This window comes from Podarcis melisellensis, assembly GCF_964234715.1.
Source record: "Podarcis melisellensis genome assembly, chromosome: 2".
NCBI classification, from domain to species: Eukaryota; Metazoa; Chordata; class Lepidosauria; order Squamata; family Lacertidae; genus Podarcis; species Podarcis melisellensis.
In genome coordinates, this window is record NC_138529.1 from 58,851,746 (window position 1) to 58,871,158 (window position 19,413).

Consider the following 19,413-nt stretch of genomic DNA (forward strand, 5'->3'; position numbering starts at 1 on the left):
GTGCTATTTAACTAACCATTGACCAAATACATCTAAATTAAATCTTTATTGGAGACACTTAAAGTGCAGACAATACTTTTTATTAATTAACTGTGCTTTAAATATCTGAGTTTAGTACGCAAACATCCCTGTCTCCATCCCTTAGTATCCAAACATCCCTGTTTGGCTAGCATTGAATTGAGTTTGGTTGTACAGTATTATTACTATTCTTTGCAGCTGTTGTGAAGAAACTGGAACCAGAGTAAATGTTTCTCTTGCATAGCACTAAAAAAAAAAAGCTTCATTTGCTCTAATTGTGGCTTATATTGTTTTTTATCACATCAAATCCTACTTTAATCATTTATCACCCTTCTTTCCTAAGGCTGAAATCGGGTCTCCCACGTGACACTTACAACTATACTAACATGAAGTTGTCTGAGTTGGGGGGTTGGAGAAGCAGCAATAACTGTACTTTCTCTAATTTTGTACTATGCAGCACCCCATAGCAGCCATTTTTTGACTGGTGCCCACAACACTCTGTCCTAATTCAAAATGTGCCAACTGGTCCAAAAAGCTTGGTGATCCCTGGTCTAATGATCTCATAATTCTGAGTACACACAAAGCCAATGCACACTCTGCCTACAAACCATCAATCTAGAAGTAGGCATAGTAGAGACGTTCTCCTCCAAAATTACAGATCAAATTCACACCCATCAGCAGTTTCCACAATTTAGCCCTGCCTGTTCTCTATTACACATAAGCTTTTATATGTTCTACATTACATATAAAATTAGGAGTTCTAATTTAAAAACGATTTGCCCTCAAAAAAAAAAAAGACAGTGCTGTGGTTATAATTTAAGCAGACGGTCTGTTAGTTTTTACCTAACCTTTTCTGTTACCTGTGCTGAACTTTAGCTTATTATTTCTAATGCACTGGAATATATAAATAGAAGCTACTGTAAACCATAAGACTGTCTGGTTAGGCTTCAGATGAAGTATCTGGTTTGAAAACTTGTCTGTACCAATTAGAAAAAAGGAAAACAGTACCAGCTGGTGATCATGACCCTGGAACTTTCAAGGGAGACAACAGATGCCAAGTAAATGAAGCAAAACAAGGCAATATTCAGATTCCATGGAATATTCTAGAGGATGAAAAGGTCAAATACAATCACTATTAGGGCTGTTGCACAATTGAAGAAGTCACACTTTATGAGACTTGCTTGATTGGTCAATTAAGTGATCATAATTGCCTAAATAGGTATATGAATAAAAAATAATAGTTAGTGAAGCAAAATTGTTTTAGGTGCATGTGTATCCTAGTGAGCAATGCCATCATTATCAATATATTGAGACCAAAAAACCAACTATTTTTTGCCATATCAGATGGCAGCAAAGCTTGGGCAGTTACTGAGCATTGCTGTCCTTTCGTATATGGCTAGCAGCACAATCCTATGAATGTTTACTCAATCCTGCTGAATTTGGTTAAATTTACTGCTAAGAACCTAAGCTGGGTTGTGTTAAGCTTAGGAGGTCACAAGTTGTACAGGGCTTCACACTTAGAACAAAAAGACAGTTTCATGAGGCTGTAATGGATCTATGAGAAGTATTAATGATACAGGAAACCAGGTTTCACCGAACATCAATCAATCAATCAATCAATCAATCAATCAATCAATCAGTCTTGCAGTTTGCCTTTGCACCATTAATTAAGCACTGCAGATTTCTTTTTTGTTTCTTTGCTGTCAATATCTATCAGAGACTAGCTTTGATTTTATTGTGCTCTGGGGATTTGCTCCATTGTTAGAGGAAAAATCTCATGCTGCTGTTTATGATCATAGTCATAAAATAGTCCTTGATGGTTGTTCGGTAGCAGTAGCCTAAACAGACTCTTTTATAGCTCCCAATGAAATCTCAATATTTAGTCCGTCTGTTAGGTGGTAAAAACAGAAGTTGGTGCATCTTGCCTGAACACTTGAGGCTCTAATTATTGTCTCCACTGCAATCAAGGTTTAACTGCAATCACAGCAGTGTTTGTGACATATTCATTAGATTGTGTGTGCTACATTATGGTTACACCTTTTGGCTACATTATGTAATGTCACTGAAAGGTTCTCCAGACTCTACCAATGTCTTGGTCTATCTGCTGTAATGACCTCCTTAAACCAGACTACCATAACTAAAAATGACATCATACAGCAGTGGAAGAAGTCGCTTGGGCGCCTGGGGCAGCACGCCCAGGGGCAGGGTGAGGGCGGGGTGAGCCACCCATAGGGGCAGGGCGCATCACGGGGCCTCCAGAGTCTCCCTGCCTCCTCCCACTCAGTCACCCTACAGCTGTGGGGGGCAGCAGATGGACCGTTGGGGCAGCCCAGAGCCTATGCGGGCCCAAGCCACCGCAACTCTACCAAGAGAGATGTGTGGCTCGGGCACACTGCAGGCTCAGCAGTGAGTGCCGCCCAGAATTTTGTCACACACACACTCCTCAGTGGTGACACCCGGGGCAGCCCACACCCACCACACACCCCTTCCTCCACCCCTGACATCATATACAATTGAAGTATATGTTATTTAACATATGTTGTTGTTGTTTAGTCGTTTAGTCGTGTCCGACTCTTCGTGACCCCATGGACCAGAGAACGCCAGGCACCTCTGTCCTACACTGCCTCCCGCAGTTTGGTCAAACTCATGCTGGTAACCTCGAAAACACTATCCAGCCATCTTGTCCTCTGTCGCCCCCTTCTCCTTGTGCCCTCCATCTTTCCCAACATCAGGGTCTTCTCCAGGGAGTCTTCTCTTCTCATGAAGTGGCCAAAGTACTGGAGCCTCAGCTTCACAATCTGTCCTTCCAGTGAGCACTCAATTTAACATATATATTTAACATATATATCACACATATTAACAGGCAACCACTATTATGGCTATTTCAAGGCTTGCTTCCTCACTACTCATTTGCTAATAAATTTACATGTAAGTGAATATTCCAATGCCCCAATAACATTGAACCTAAGTTTGCCAAGAAAGAGTCAATGAGAGGAGAAACTGAAAACTATTTTGATAGCATACAACCAGGCAGGCAGCAATCTCAATTCTGGTACCATCTATTCCCACTTCTGACAAGCACTGAATTTTACTACCATGACCTTTGAATAAATCCAACTATACGGCTCAGAAACTGTTAAGCTTTAAATTAGTATTATATGCTGAAATACAGAAGGATATTCATCCACACAACTTTCACATTCACAACCAAAGGTATTCCCCCCCCCCATTCCACACTTCCTTTTTTTAAAAAAAAAAAAGCTGGCCTAATAAACTAGGTTTTTTCCTTTCCTTTCTTTTTTCTTTTCTTTTCTTAAAATTGTTTGGGAACTTTAGTTTTTGTTTTTAACCAGGGGTAAAGAGCACTCCAGGAATTCTGGGAAGAGTAGCTTTCAAAAGGAGAGCTGTGGAAAAATCTGGTGAGTGAAGGAACTTCTGTTCATAACCCTCCATATCCTGTTGCACTAATTTAAGACTAATTAAACTCTGTTGCAAAAGAGACCATCTATTAAAAACAGCTATGCACAATGCAGAAGCTCAAGAACCCAATTCTGTCACCTTGGTTCCCTCTCTTGATTAGAGGATAGTAAATAATTGGCTTTTTCCATTGCGAATAGTAAATCTGTAGGCCTGACATTTGGGGAGCAAAATCTAATCCTAGTACACCAGCATCCTTATAAAAGGAGAATCTGGATGAATAAAAAACGAGGAGGGGTATTCATTTTTCTGGAAGCTAGCAAAGGAATAAGCCACCTGCCTTTGCCATGAGGATTAGGACACAGAACACTTTTTTATTCTACAAGTTGATCACTCTCAGAAGCTGAAACCATAATAGCCTTTGTGTCATTATAAAAGCACTGCACATTCAAGAAAAAGTGATTTGTGTTGGAAAGTAATCCAGAGTAAACTGAATTGAATATTTTATGGAAATTAACTAGGCTTAGAATTTTGATACATTTTGACTATGCAATTTCCCCCCTGTGTTGGAATCTCATGTACTTTAAATGATAGTTTAGCAAAAATGACAACCGAAAAGAATGATTTTCAAGAGTTATGACATGCAACAGAGCAGCAGTCATTGCCTACCTGCAAAACAGACCATTGAAGCCAAAGTGCACAGAACCTCCCATTAAAAAATACTATTTATATGAGTTTATGGGTTAAGGGAACTTGGGAATTTAAATGTTTCTCTTTCTTGAAGTGGGCAATTATTTTGCGCAGGTTGATGAAAGACAGAACAAGCCACAGTGGAGCTCACTTTTGTATTTTTACAGCTTCAATTTCAAGTTGGTATCAGATGTACTAATCCCTTGGAAACTGCACATAAACCATTGCAATTCAATGAAAAGTAGCAAAGAGTTTAAGAAAAAGCTCAAAAATATATTCTCCTAACAGTAGTGAATCGTGAAGGCAATTGAGAGAGAAAAATTGTCACTGGTGATGTGTGCAAAGTAATACAAAATGGTAGGAGGGGAGAACGTTAATTACAATCTATGGTGCAGACTGTGTCCAATGGTTTCTGACATTCATCTATAAAATGCTTCCTCCAATCTTCAGCCTAGTCCTCCCAACATTATTCTATTCTATTCTGTTCTGTTTTTTTATTTAAGTTGTATACTGTCCGTCATATGGAGATCACAGGGCAATTCACAAGATAAAAACACTCCTCCTCTCCATTACAGTATGAATCCCTCCTCCCTCTCTCTCTCTCTCTCTCTCTCTCTCTCTCTCTCTCTCTCTCTCTCTCTCTCCCCCACCCCCCTCCTCACCCCTGCCTTCCAGGATTTTAACAGAAAATTCTACCCAGCACTAACTATGTCTTGCATAACCTGGACTAAGCCAGAAAGTGATGGAATCATCTAAAATGAAGGTAAGACTCTGTTTTAAGAATTCCTTTAAAACAAAAAGCAAAACAAAAAGCTCAGATTTTGACTCTCTGGTTACCTTTCTGATACCATCAGAAGCCGATTTGCCTATTGTGTAGAGAACATCCCTGCTTTCCAACTCTAGAATTCTATGATTCAAACACCTCACCCAAAAAATTTTTATAGGTGCCACTTAAAGCAAAGAGTCTTCATCAGAGGAGAGAAATGATTCTCATCTCTCCCTTTGCCCTTGAGGATCTGTCAATTTGTTCCCGTTAAGGTGTTGAAGGTGATATAGGCAAGGCATGCTCTATTTGCACAGAGCCATCCTCAGTACCCACCCAATGGTCAGAAAATATATTTCCATTGGGTGGTGCAGAGAAGCCATCTCCTGCTGCAAGGAACTATTATATTGCCAACAGAGACACTGGTGGCTCTGTCCCAACTTGCCAACCTAGCAGTTCGAAAGCACACCAGTGCAAGTAGATAAATAGGTAACACTGTGGCGGGAAGGTAAACACCATTTCTATGCGCTCTGGCTTCCATCATGGTATACCATTGTGCAAGAAGCGGTTTAGTCATGCTAGCCACATGAGCCAGAAAGCTGTCTGCGGACAAATGCCTGCTCCCTCAGCCTGAAAAGTAAGATGAGTGCCGCAACCGCATAGTCGCCTTTGACCAGACTTAACCATCTAGGGGTCCTCTATCTTTACCTTTTTTACCTACCATATTTTTCGCTCTATAAGACGCACCAGACCATAAGACGCACCTAGTTTTTGGAGGAAAACAAGAAAAAAAATATTCTGAATCTCAGAAGCCAGAACAACAAGAGGGATGGCTGTGCAGTGAAAGCAGTGATCCCTCTTGCTGTTCTGGCTTCTTGGATAGCTGCACAGCCTGCATTCACTCCATAAGATGCACACACATTTCCCCTTACTTTCTAGGAGGGAAAAAGTGAGACTTATAGAGCAAAAAATACGGTATATTGCAAACACCCATCCTGGCAATCCCCCATTGCCAAGCACGCAAGATCCAACTGTGGGATCCCTGGCAATATTCAGATCAGCTTTCCTTCATATCATATTCACCAATTACTTGGTAAAATCAGATAGTGTGCAATTTTGAAAAATATTTCATTCACATGCCTGAACCCTGCATACCTTGACCATAACATACCCTCTGAATCTCATAAGTACCAGACTCCACCTTAGTTGGCCATTCGGAATCCCTGACTTGTCATGCACTGAAACATTTTACACAATCCTCTCAAAGAAGACAAACCTTCACATGGATCTTCCTTCAAACTCCAGCTGTGCTGGAAACCATTGTCCCTCAATTCTTTGGGGAAGGGCCATAGTTCCATGATAAAGCATCTGCTTTGATTCGGAAAGTCCCCCATTTGCCCTCTGCCAGGTATAGCTGGAAAAAGACTTCTGCCTGCAACCCTAGAGAGCTGCTACCAGTCAGTGTAGCCAATATTGAGCTAGATGATCCTATGGCCTGACTAAGTATAAGGTAGCTTCCTATGTTTGTCTGTTTAGACCACTCCCCTTCCCTGGGGGGTGGAGTTGTGGGCAGGCATCCAAGACCTCACTGTGACCCGGCAGAGGGCAGAGTGATGCCACCCACGTCATCGGGGCTCCCAGCTGCGTCACGTCCCCCGACTGACCAACTGGGTTAGCCGGGGGGGGGCATAGCCTGATAAAGTAGCTTCCTATGTTTGTTTGCTTACTTCAATTGCCTTTCTACTCTGCTCCCTCTGCTAATGGTCTTCTCTACTTTCTTCTTTCTCTTATATGTAGGTCAGCAATGAAAGGTTTCTTTCAACATCTCCAACAGAGCATGTCAAGGGAAGAGAGGCATGCTCTCTCTTTTCCCTATTTGGCCACAGACCTACAACTATGGATCTCAAGAAAAATAAACTCCCTGTTGTTTTGTTCATGTAGACATTGAACCTGCATTGTAGCAGGAAGCTTAGGGAAGTATGATGGTGACATTCTAGAAAGCAGCAGAGAGGGATTATCTGAGACATATTCTAGGCAACTGTAATAGGTTATCTTTAGGACATGCAATGCATGAGCTGCTGCTGGGCGATACTGAGACAGAGAGCTTCTTGGGGAAAGTACCAACATAAGATGGCGGCTGAGGATAGAAAATTGGACCTCCAAGTCAATGAGCTTCAGTAACAAAGACAACATCCTCATATTTCATATAAAAATGAAAATTACTCCACAGGTGGCTTCAGGGTTTTATTTTTCCATCCTAATTTGGTCAGATTCTTGTATCTTGGCACTTCAGTCTTTTACTGCAGATAATTTTCTACTAAATGAGGTTTTTGAATCTGAAACAAATACACCTCACAAAGCAAATTCATCTCTTGTCGGTCTGCATGATAAATATTAAAATAAGCATTGTAACGGTTCATGCAGGGAATATTTATACAAGAATGCTGCAGATGTTGTAAAGCAATGGTAATTGCCAAATCAATCATTCTTAACCTTTTGTCTCAGACATTACATAACGCTTATGTTAAAGCTTGGCTTAATTTTTCAGGGTATAAGTGGTGCTGTAATCATAGCTATAATGTACAGGTTCACTGGAGCCTTCGTTTTAAATGTACCGTTGTCAGTTTACACAGAAATCTGACTATAAGCCATCTGTTGCTGAAACTGGTCATTATCAATTTTGTCAGTCTGTTACTAAGTTCTGCAGATGCTAACCAGTTGGAACCATCTGTTTGTGTCAAAAAGTAACAGTTCATTTTGAAGGAGAGAAAACTGGCATTATTGGAGGATACTTGCAATGTGCTCTTGACCTCAGCAGAGGTAGAGCAAACCAACTCATCAGAGTAACACTCATTTGTGAAATAAGTATGCTAAAAGAAATGACTATTTGCATCTCACTTCCCTGCTGAGGCATCTAATCATAAGCCTGCATTTTTATCAAAGCTTATATATTTCAATCAAGGCTTGTATTTTAAAATGAGCTTAAAAAAAAAAGGATTTTCAAATGTTTCATGCCAGGCAGAAAGAACCTTGGCAATTCCTCCTAGACAAGGGGCCCCCCTGATTTATAGCAGGAAAAACAATTCTCAAAGTCGTAAAAGAGGAAATTACAGACTAAGAGCGAGGACACTGATCCTGCATGTTACAGAAGATAAAAAAGGCTGAGAAAACACAATTAGGAATGGGCAAATAGTAAAATGATACCATGGGCCTCTCATTAGAGCAGTGAAAAAGGCAACTGGCTTGGCTGGAAGAATGAGAGCATTTTTGGGAAATCTTTTAAAGCTGTTTCTTTCTTAAACTGAGAGAGTTAAAGGGTAATAAATGCTGGGAAGAGCTAATGGGAGAAGCATCTAGCTGGCTGGGAAAGGAGGGGTGAAAGGAGGGGTGTAAACTGAAGAGGTTTCTTTTGAAGCTGTTTTTTACTGAGTTCCTTTTTACTTTACAAAGGTTTAATTCTTTTAAAAGGCTACCTATGATAATGTATGAAATATATTAGCTTAAATATATTGGCTTAAATGTAATTATGCAAAGGATTTAAGAAATGCTAGATTCTTAGAGTCATATTGCAATAGGAGACCAGAGGGGCAAATGAGCCCAGCCTCCTGCCAGACAGGAGACGCCATCGAGCACTCCTGATATATAGTTGTCAGGCCTTTTGTTTAGAAACCTTCAATGAAGGAGATCTTTCAATGTTGATGTGAACTCAAGATCCTTGACATCTGTTGAAGATAAAAATTTAAGATTAACCATTTGTTTTAGAAGGCAATAGGGCAAGGAGGGCAAGAGGTGAGCTGGTAATTAAGATTCCTTGTTGAGACACATGTAAGATATATTATTACTTATTTGTCATTTATAGATGTAACAATATATAGCTCTTTGTGTTCCATATAAGGACAGGAGGATATGGGTGTATCTATTGTGATTGGTTCTAGCAAACAACCAATAGGAATTTCAACCAGGCTGATTGGACAGAGGCAGCCACAGGAGGAGCAAAGGGGGCTGGATTAAGGGAATATAAGTGCTGGCCAGAATGGCAGGAAGGCAGGCCAGAGCTTGGTAACCATATACCACTGAGCCTCTCATTTATTTGTCTGACAAATAAATTATTATTTTAATTTCTCTATTGCTGCGTTGAATATTTCATTCCAGCTAAGCGTTAACCACAAGCGGAAGGTGCTACACTGCAAGGTCAACTTGAAGCTACTGAGTAACAATATACTAGAAATTGACTTAATACTCCTTTTCTATTTCTGTAGACTGTGGCCTGCATTTCTGCACTGGATATAAGGGTTCCAAATTTTCCTTATTTTCTGAAGTCAAACTTGGTAATTCTAGCTGAATTTTTTGCCCTATACTTTCTCCCTTCACTGTGATTAGTTCACTCCCTCCCTTCCTCACATCACACACACCTTCCACAACCCACTGGTGCAATATGATCTACCACCTTTGGGGAATCATTATTTTAAAGTGTAGCATGTTGAAGGGGTAATATTTTAGTTTGCCATGAGCTAGCTCAATTTTATGGGAACATAAATGAAATAATGAATTTATTTGATGGATCTCACAGCAAATGTCAAAATTCAACAACTTACCCAGGAATCTATCTTCCTAAAGAATGGGTTCTAGTGCACTAACGGCGCATGCAGGTAATGTATTTAAAATAATAAAGCAGAATGGGGCCTATTATCACTGAAGGCTCATTCTTTTCCTTGAGTCTCTGTCATGCCATTATTTATTATTTTCCTAGTTCACATACAGCTGCTCAAATTCACAGGAATAAAAGCCCTGTGCTCAAAGCACTGGTGAGACTGAAAGATATTCCCATGAACGTTCACTGAAAACAGACCAAAGAAATGAACATGATAATGATCAAATTTCAAATCGGATACACTGTTCAAACCACAAGGGCTAGATACACTTCCATGACAACACTAACATGACAACAATAATATTTACTGCATGTAGCTCATGCAATCAGGATGGCTTTCATAAATATCACATCAACTAGTGAGCAGATTTTATCATCTAGTGCTGTGGTAGAGAATGAGGCTATTCAGTTTTCCTGTTTAGTCATGCTCATGCACTCCATTTTGTATAGTACTGGTAAACTTTTTCAGTTTTTTAATTATTATTTTTAATGGTGCAACAGTACTTTCATAGACTACTGTCAATATTATGTAGATATTGTATAGTCTGCTTCAGGCAAAAATGTAAGTAAACTGGAATATTTATTATTTAAAAAATAATATTCAAGATTGCAGTTGGAATAATAATAATAATAATAATAATAATAATAATAATAATAATAATGTATTTATACCCCACCCATCTGGCTGGGTTTCCCCAGTCACTCTGGGTGGCTTCCAACAAAATATTAAAAATACATTAAAAACTTCCCTAAACAGGGCTGTCTTCAGATGTCTTCTAAAATTCAGATAGTTAGTTATTCCCTTGACATGATGGGAACAAAGTTGTTTATTTCCTTGATAATGATGGGAGGGCATTCCACAGGGCGGGTGCCACTACCGAGAAGGCCCTCTGCCTGGTTCCCTGTAACTTCACTTTTCACAGTGAGGGAACCGCCAGAAGGCCCTCACAGGGGACCTCGGTGTCCAGGCTGAACGATGGGGGTGGAAGGTAGGGAAATGGCCCTGTCTATGAAATTTGCCACTTGAAGGAACTGCTTCACAGTGCATCATGGCATGGCTGGCCTTGGAGATAGAACCATCATTGCCCATAAACTCTGAAAGCATCCTTAGAGATTATACAAATATATTCCAATCTCATCCAAAAGCAATCCTTGGAAGTTCAAATGGAATTAGTCTAACACCAGTGCTGTTTAACTTTTATTATGTGCAAGTACTTATTGTTAACTTTGAGCTCCACATTTCTTTGTTCCTGCAAATATCGTAAAAATGAAAGGAACAGTGTTACATAAAAGTACAAATCTGATCATATAAGCATTAACTCGGGGCATTTGGTGCACTGAGGAGAGATCCCAAGTTCTTCCTGGTTTAGTTTTCCAGAAACACAATTAGGCCTTCCAGGCTGGAATTTAAAAGATGTATAAGACCTGTGTGGGGCAAACTAATCATTGCTGGCTCCCCTCTCTTCAATCTCTGCGCAGGAGTGGCAGGAGTGCAGCGCATTGTGGGCTTATTAAAGTACCAGGCCTTTTAAAAGATACAGATCCCTTACCAAAGCAGCAGCCTGAGAACTCTAGCCACAATACTGGCACACAGGAGAGTTCCCCACACCCAGGGGTGGCATTCAAGGTGGGGCCCCTATGTGGTTTTTATTACTTTGGGTTCCCATTTGACACACTGTGTTGGTTGCTTCATATTACCTGTAGGACCCTAAGCTTCTTCATGAAATACTATTCTTCCTCTGCCGCTACACACTCTGCCGCAGAATATTTTAGAGATCAGGTCTGCATGAAGCCAATATGCTAATGTCATTTTGTTTCGGCCAACATTACCAGCAACAGAGGGTGAGGCAGCCTTTGCCAGTCCGGTGCACTCTATGTATTTTGGGCTAAAGTTCCCATCAGCACAAGCCAGCACAGCTGCAGCAGATGGGAGTTGGATACTTAACTATCTGGGATGCACCAGGCTGGCAATGACTGTGCTAACGGTTTCAGGAAATGGGAAGAGGGGTTGAAATAGCATAGGAACAAGGCGTGGAATTCAGCTTGCACACCAGATCCAATGACTGTAGTCATTGCAGAGAATACCCATAGTTTTGTGCTGTTATAAAGGGTTGCCAAGTCCCAAAGATTCTCTTTAACTCATTCTGATGCTTCCCTTATTCCCTGGGTATCTGCTATGTGCTCTGCACACCTAGCAATCAACTGGCAACCACAAATAAAGGTTGTCCGTCCAGAACTATCCAATTTTTTTCAAGGTTGGTTTGCTTCTTAGTTTTTGTTTTTTTGTTCCAAAGCAATTTGAAAGTGACTGTACTAAAAACAGTAACTTAACTATAGCCCTTAGGTTTACCCTAGCAAACCATAGATACCCCCCATGACATTGGAAAAGACATGTCTTAAAGCTATAACTTCACCATAAATAACAGCTGGAACAAAACCACCCTAAACTGCTATGTATATACTACACACGGGAGCTAAATTCATCTGCAGTAGAGCAGCCAAAATGAATGACAGATTTGATTCATACGCTCAGCATGAAAGATGCACAATTAGATGTACAATGATGTTTCTAGCCAGGAGTAACGCAAATTCATATATATCTAGTGATGAGGTCAATATATGCTTAGCAGGAGAGCAGGATGAACAACAAACTTTTGAATATTCATATACATCCAAGTGGATACTCTACTTGAACTAGATCTTATAAATCATTAAAACAATCTTTAAAATTCGTTTAGGGAGGAAATACAATAGAATCAGGAACCATCAACTCAATATTCATAACGTTGTGCATGATTATCTGCATGGGAAATAGTTACAGATGGTTTTGTCTGCATTTGGGGACTGCATAATCTAAGGACGGTAAATCCTTTCCAATTATGGTTTAACTTTGACATATGCCACGTATGTAGCCTGCAAGCATGACTGATCCAGTCAAATTTTAATTATGGTACAACCTCATTTATTCCCCTTCCCTGAGGGACATTCAAGTCATTCAGATAACTAATAGCTCAGGTACGTGGGGCAGCTACTTTTGTAAGGCAACACTGGCATATGGTGCCTAAGGAAAACACAGTGAATTTGGGCAAAACTGTTTCTGGTATATTTTGCATGTCGAAATTTACCTTTAATGTCATCACCCCAAATTTCTGTCTATTATTTCCTTAGTGGTCATGAACAACTTACTCTGAAGACCAGTTCTGAAAAATGTCACACTCCCAACAAATCTCAGTTGTACAGCAAAGCTTCATCTCATGCATGCTTTTACTTGCAAGTCCCACTAAGTTCAAGTGTGCATGAATAGGTGTCTAGGCCACTTAAAATACTACATTTGTAGGTGTAAGCTTAAGATATGTTTACACTTAAAAATATAAAGTGCAATTGCAACAGGTATCATACACTAGTCAGGGGGCTATGACTGGCTGCAGGTCCCTAATTAATTAATTAATGGGTTGTTGGTCCTTAGCATTATTAATGTGTTTTAACATTCTTAATGCCTGATCAATTCTTTGTGCATTTTATACTTTTTGGCTTTCTGCAAGTCAAAAAGAAACAATGACACACTTTTGGAGCCAGTGAGAGTTTCCATTTTGTTCCATTGGATCAGAATATGTCTCCGATTTCATTTGTGTGTCAAGGCAATTGCGTATTCTAAATAGGGCAACAGTAGACAGAAAACTCAGTGCATCTTCCCAAATGTGAGCAACGAAGAAAGCTAGTTAGCCTTGCTCCGTTACTCATCCTAATTAAAATATGTGTCAAGAGTCTCAATTGACTTTTCTGCTCTTTTCTCTAGATACGTTACACTCCTTCCCACAAGAACAGCACAGAATGTTGATGCTTTTCTATTCTGCTTAATTTCTGAAATAAAGGGCTGCAGGACAAAGGACTAAACAGCAGCTTTTAAACGGACAGCCTTTCACGTGGACAGCCTTCCACCCAGATGATACTTTCTCTAATACCAGGTGTATGGAGGTTACTATATTAATGATTGACAGAAGGTGCTCTATTCTTCTGGTGGTGGCCCAAATCCAGGAATTCCCAAATAACACAGATTACCTTAAGCCATTTCAATCTTTAACCTGATCTTTAACCTGGTTTCGGAATTAAATCTGCCTTGGTTCCCCTGGCTGATAACCTTTGTAAGAAATAGGTGAATGCATACCTGCTGATTCTCCTAGGGTTGCCATATCCCAAAAGTGAAAATCCAGACAAAGCTGTTGACTTTTGGGGAGGGGGTGAAGTTGTTGAGATTTTTTGGGAACATCTCCCCCCCAAAAAAAAGTCTTTGGGATTTGGGGGGATTTTTAAAGCATTTTTATTACAAAAATCACCCTAGTTGCTATATGTTCACCCAGACGCCATTTTGACAGTCTGATTCCCAGACATGTCCAAGGAAACACAGACGTATGACAGCCCTAGATTCTCCTAGACATTTTAGCAGCATTTGATACTATCCATCATGGAATCCTTCTAGATTACCAGTCAGGAATGGTAGGAGGAGGCACTATGCTCCAATGGTTTTGCTCTTATCTAACAGGTCACTTTTAGAAACTGGGGCAGAGGAGGGGTTGCTTTGTAACATGATATTTATGCTGCAACGTTCAGAGTTCTATTTTGTTTCCATGTTGTTTAACATTCATATGAATCTGCTGATGGAGTGAGGTGTCATTAGTATACAAGTGGCACCCAATTCAATTTCTCCTTCTCACCTCATGCATACCAATCTCGATTCAAAAGGCATCGATCCCCCTCATTCCTTTATATATCTATAAAGCTTTCAAATAGAGAAAGATAAGGAGGTAGGATCCAGTTTGACTTCTGATCACCAGCAATGTTAGACGAGCACAATAAATTCATTAATCTAAAGGTGATGCGGCAAACAGTAATGCAGGAATGATTTTAATAAAGCTAAATAAAAATCATGATTGTGACCTAATGATATCTGGAGAAAATGAGAACTGTAAGAGGTCTGCACTCTTAGCTGACAAACCTGCTTTGTTTCTTGTATTCTTTTCTGCTGGTGACCACGATAAATACTCCTTCCTGAGTGCCAATTAATTCAAGTCACAAACATCTGCCCTGGATTCTTGTAGGTAATTAGAATTGCAGGTTATCAACAGGAAGCTGGTACCCACTGGCACTTCAGATAATTGTCTTTCAATATTAGCACATCTCTGTCTCCCACTAAAGGTCACTGTGCATTCAATCAAGCTACCTCCATTCTCCTGTTTCATTTGCTAAAGCAGCGGCAAAAGTTACTGGCATTGTCACAGATATTCCAAAGAGTCAGTGGAAAAAAGCTATGGGCATTGTAAGTCAGACACATGAGAAATGTAAGCTTTACAGCAGGTTGCTGTACTGGTTTTCTGAAATGGCTCACTACTTAATGAGAAAAACACTGAAGCCTAGTTAAATGCCCATGCACTTGAATTTAATTGGGGGAAAACCATATGGAGAAAATATATAATTATGATGGAGCAAAGCTATTGGTCATGCTCACCAGCATGTGGAATATTGGTAAAGCTGTTATTTCCCAGTGGACAAATTCTAAACATTCTTTTGCCTACTCTGTAAAGAGTAACTGCTTACCATTACACAGAAGTTCATTTTTAAAACCGAACTAGAAACTGTTTGCGTAAGAGCTTCAAAATTATGTTTCCTCCATCTGACATTTTAAAGAAAAAAATTAAAAATTATCTACACAAAATACCAATCTTCTTCATAATAAAGCATAACCACATATTGGGAGGATGCAAATATGGCCAAAGATCATGCTTCAAATGAATGTTTACTATTCATATACCATATCAAAGTGTTCTAAGTGCTGAACATACATTTAAAAATAATATGATGTATACCTCATCTTTCTAAGCAAATACCAGCTCAATGTAAGTTACAACAATTTCCGAATAAAAACCACCATTAAAAAAATAACAAATAAAAACCACAAAACAAATTAAAAATTAAAAAACAATGAGAGTAAAGTGCAGAAAAACAAAACCCACACTGTATAAAAAAGCCCATGACTTCAACACATGCTTTAAAGCAAGCAATGAAGAGCTAGATGCGCCTTTCTGGGTGTGGCATCTCCTTCCAACTCTATGGAGTACACTAGTATTATCCCCATAATACAGATGAGGCATGGCTGAGAGAGGTGCAAGCCCAGTGTCACCACCTGCTACCTCCAGGCACATGTTGCAGCCCCAGTGCCTGACAAGTGCCTTGGGCAATTATGAACCACAAATTTAAATATTCCACAATACTCCAGAGCTTGAAGTCATCCACCATTGCCATGAAAGAAAGCTATGGAAGAGGGGCACCAAAAAGTTACTGAGAACCCCCTAAGACCTGAGAGAGTGCCTTATCTAAAAGAACCTAGTGAGTTCTTTATAGAGGCAACATTTAAACCAGGGACCTGGGGCTTATACCTCACACTCTCGGGACCAATTGCATTTCACATTAATTGAATTCATGCCATTAACATGCACAGGTTTTGTTGTGAAAATAGCAGTAATGGGAAGCCAAGCAGCAGTGGCCTGAAGAGGGCAGGAGAGTTTACCCCTCCCCCCCCTTATATGCTGCTGACTAAAAATCTCCCCCATGCCGTGGTTGTTTACATAAGGAGAGAAGCCTTCATTGGTGCCAATAGATGCAAACAATTGTTGGGAGAAGGGGAGGCTTCTGATGCATACAGCAACTATGGATGCCATTTTCACTAAGATCATGTCAGGAGAAAAAGGGTTAAACTGAATCTCCTTGTTACCTGGTTCCCAATGCTACTATCTGCATAATGAAAAAGTTAATCACCTTCACCCAATTTAATGGCAAGTCTTGCTTAGCTCTTAGCCAATTCATGTACAACAATACTAGCTCTCATCTGCAACTTAACATCTGTCCTTTGCAAAGCCTTAGATGTAGAATGCCCAGTCTTCAAAAATGGTGTTGCACTTCAAGGCAAGAGATTCCTACCAAAAGGGGATACAGGAATTACTGTTGTATCAGGTCAAAGCAGAATTACTGCTATATCAGGTCAAAAAGTCAGCTGTGGGGCAGGACAGACTCTGAGCTTTCACTTTAACAACAATCACAACCACCACAACATCTGTAGCCATTGTAGAACAATAATTAAGAAGCAAAATGTGCAGGCACCATTATAACCCATTGCATTGTGAAAAATGAATCTGCTTCTACCTTTCAGTGTTTTAGCCAATGAGTGAAGTCAAAACAGTGATTGATTAGAAGCACACACCCTAAGAAAAACTGCTTTGATTTTTCTGTACAATCAAGAAGTGAATAATTTTATGATAAATTTAAAATAAAAGCTTTACTATGAACCAGGAAATCTGCAGACAATAGAAAAGAAACACAGGTGAAAAATTACAAATTAACAGCTATGCTACCAACAGCATATGCTACCAATAGCATTCACAGACATCAGTTGTCTCATGGCAACAGCCTCCTCCCCTCACCCACCCCGCTAACTGACTACGAAAAATCCAACCACTTTTTAAAAAAAACCTCTATGGAGCTCCTGGAAGGAGGGGGGAATCACCACCTACTGAATGAGAGATACTGTGAGCAACATTTGCTTTCAAGAAAAAAAAATCAATATTAACTTCATAGAGTTCAAAACTTTTAACCCCTCTCAGGTGCAGTCTTATAATCAATGGACTATTTGGGCCGCAGTGACCTTCACTAGGAACATGCTCAGTAGTCAGCACACTGTGCAAACTATCTTTTACCTTGCTGCCTAATTAAAGCTTATGCCTTGTAATGTCACTGGATTTTCCCTCTGGCTGAGCAATATAGTACACAGTCCCCCTTTGGCAAAACGTTGTCTTGTTAGATGTTAGGTCAGGAGTCCAGGGCAGAATGTACACACTTGAACAAAGAGCAGATTTAAATTGTTACTGGAATTCAAAAGACACAAACTGTAGCCATAGATTCATAGGTTAATGCCCTCAATAGGAAATGGCAACTGTTTTGCCAGCTAACGAGAGACCTTTGCTTTATTTTGCAGTTTATACTATCATTCAAACTTATTGCCACTATTATGCTTTTAATGGCATCCTCCCATTTGCCACCAATAGGATTCTCTCCCACTATATAGTAAGTCTTTACCACCTTCAGACTATCTGTCAGCTCAGCCTTGGTTCAGCATGCATTGGCCAGGTTCAATGCCAAAGGGTTATCTTCCTTCATTTTGTACTGCATTCAATTCTGGCTGGAGCTCCCACTCAGAAACTCTCAGACCTCAATTTCAAGGTCTGGGTAGCAGACTCTCACACACTGCTGTTATGGCTAATCAACATTATTTATTCAAGTCAATAAACAGCAGCAACATCAACAGGAGACTGGTAACTAGGACAAAACCATAAAGGACAAAACTCACCTCCTTCCAGTGTCCAAGTGTTGCAATGAAACTTTATGACCTTACAGTTGATTCAAGAACACAGCTAGTGAAGGAAGGCCCCTTGCATGTTCCATGAAAATGCAAAAACAGGTTGCAATACAGGTTCTCCAACAGGTGACAGCAATGAGTTTGAGTGTGCTGCAATTACTTCATCCAATCAAAGGCAGGTGGCTACAGAGAGCCTCCTGCAGCTCCTTATGTTCTTTGCCACTTCAGCCTTTAGGAAGTGCAAGCAAGACCCCAGATACTAGTGTGGATTACAAACCTCTCCATCCGGTAGTGATTTTGGTCAAAAAGGATGAGTCCATTTACTAGTGACTTCAGCCAATAGAAACTGCAGCATAAGCTCCAGGTGGGTTAACAAATCCCTGCTTTTAGCATCCACCATAGCAATAGCTCAGCTCTTACACACCTGGTTATAACAAGATCTAACAGCAATCAACTAGCTCTTCAGCTTTTACTCTACCATGGAAAAGAGTAGTTCCCAACAGAGGTGGTTTTAGGGTAGCATGACTGGTTCAGCTGCACTGGGCACCGGCACTGCAGGGGGTGCTGCAGCAATGATGTAGAATGGAGCGTGAGAGGTGAGGGGCATGAATTTAAGCATCACACAGGGTGCTGCTGAAATCTGAGAGCCCAAAGTCCACCACTGTTCCCAATTTTAATTTGCTTCTGTCCTCTCAGAAATACTTCCCTGACCACAGCTATACACCTGTATTCCTAGTGACATTGGGCTCAAGGTGAACCAGTCTGACTCTTCTTACTTTGTGAGGGTGGTTGTGGAGAAGCCCCCTACCAGTGTTGGTTGGTTAACATATACATACTGCAGCACCACTCAACATCCAAATCAGGTTGCCATATGTCCTCTTTTTCCAGGACACATCCTCCTTTTCATGGGTAGAGCCGTCATAGGTATCCATAGCTAAAAGTAGAAGTTGGCAAATGTGTCCTCTTTTTTGCTCTTCAGAATATGGCAACCCTTTCAACGATGCCTCTGGGATTCCTTACAACAAGCATGCACTACCAGGCTCCACCACTGGGCAGCTGCACATATGCTACCTGCTCCTTCAGGCCAGAGGAAAGTTGCCTGGTGCTTCCTGGAGGTAGAGTGTTTCATTATTCAGTGCTCCCCCATGAAACAAAGCAAAACAAAACACTCCCTAAGATACTAAATCTAGTATAGCCATTGTTTTTAATATATAGAGTGATAATAATAATAATAATAATAATAATAATAATAATAATAATAATAATAATAAATTTTATTTATATCCCGCCCTCCCCAGCCGAAGCCAGGCTCAGGGCGGCTAACAACACTAAAATAGTGCAACATTATAAAAACATTATAAAAATTAATTAAATTAATTAAATTAAATTAAATTAAATTAATTAAAATCAAAATTGATGGCAACCATAAACTAACCATGTGTCTTATTGTGACCTAGTCCAAGTCTAAAT

General features: G+C 40.1%; 1 long non-coding RNA gene across 1 annotated transcript; it reads left to right on the top strand.

Moving 5' to 3' along the window:
- The first annotated feature begins 4,810 nt into the window (after positions 1–4,810).
- LOC309363675 lies at positions 4,811–13,426 on the top strand. The gene is made up of 3 exons (XR_014165531.1): positions 4,811–4,888; positions 9,148–9,216; positions 13,336–13,426. It is a non-coding gene; the product is annotated as an uncharacterized lncRNA (long non-coding RNA).
- Positions 13,427–19,413: the final 5,987 nt, after the last annotated feature.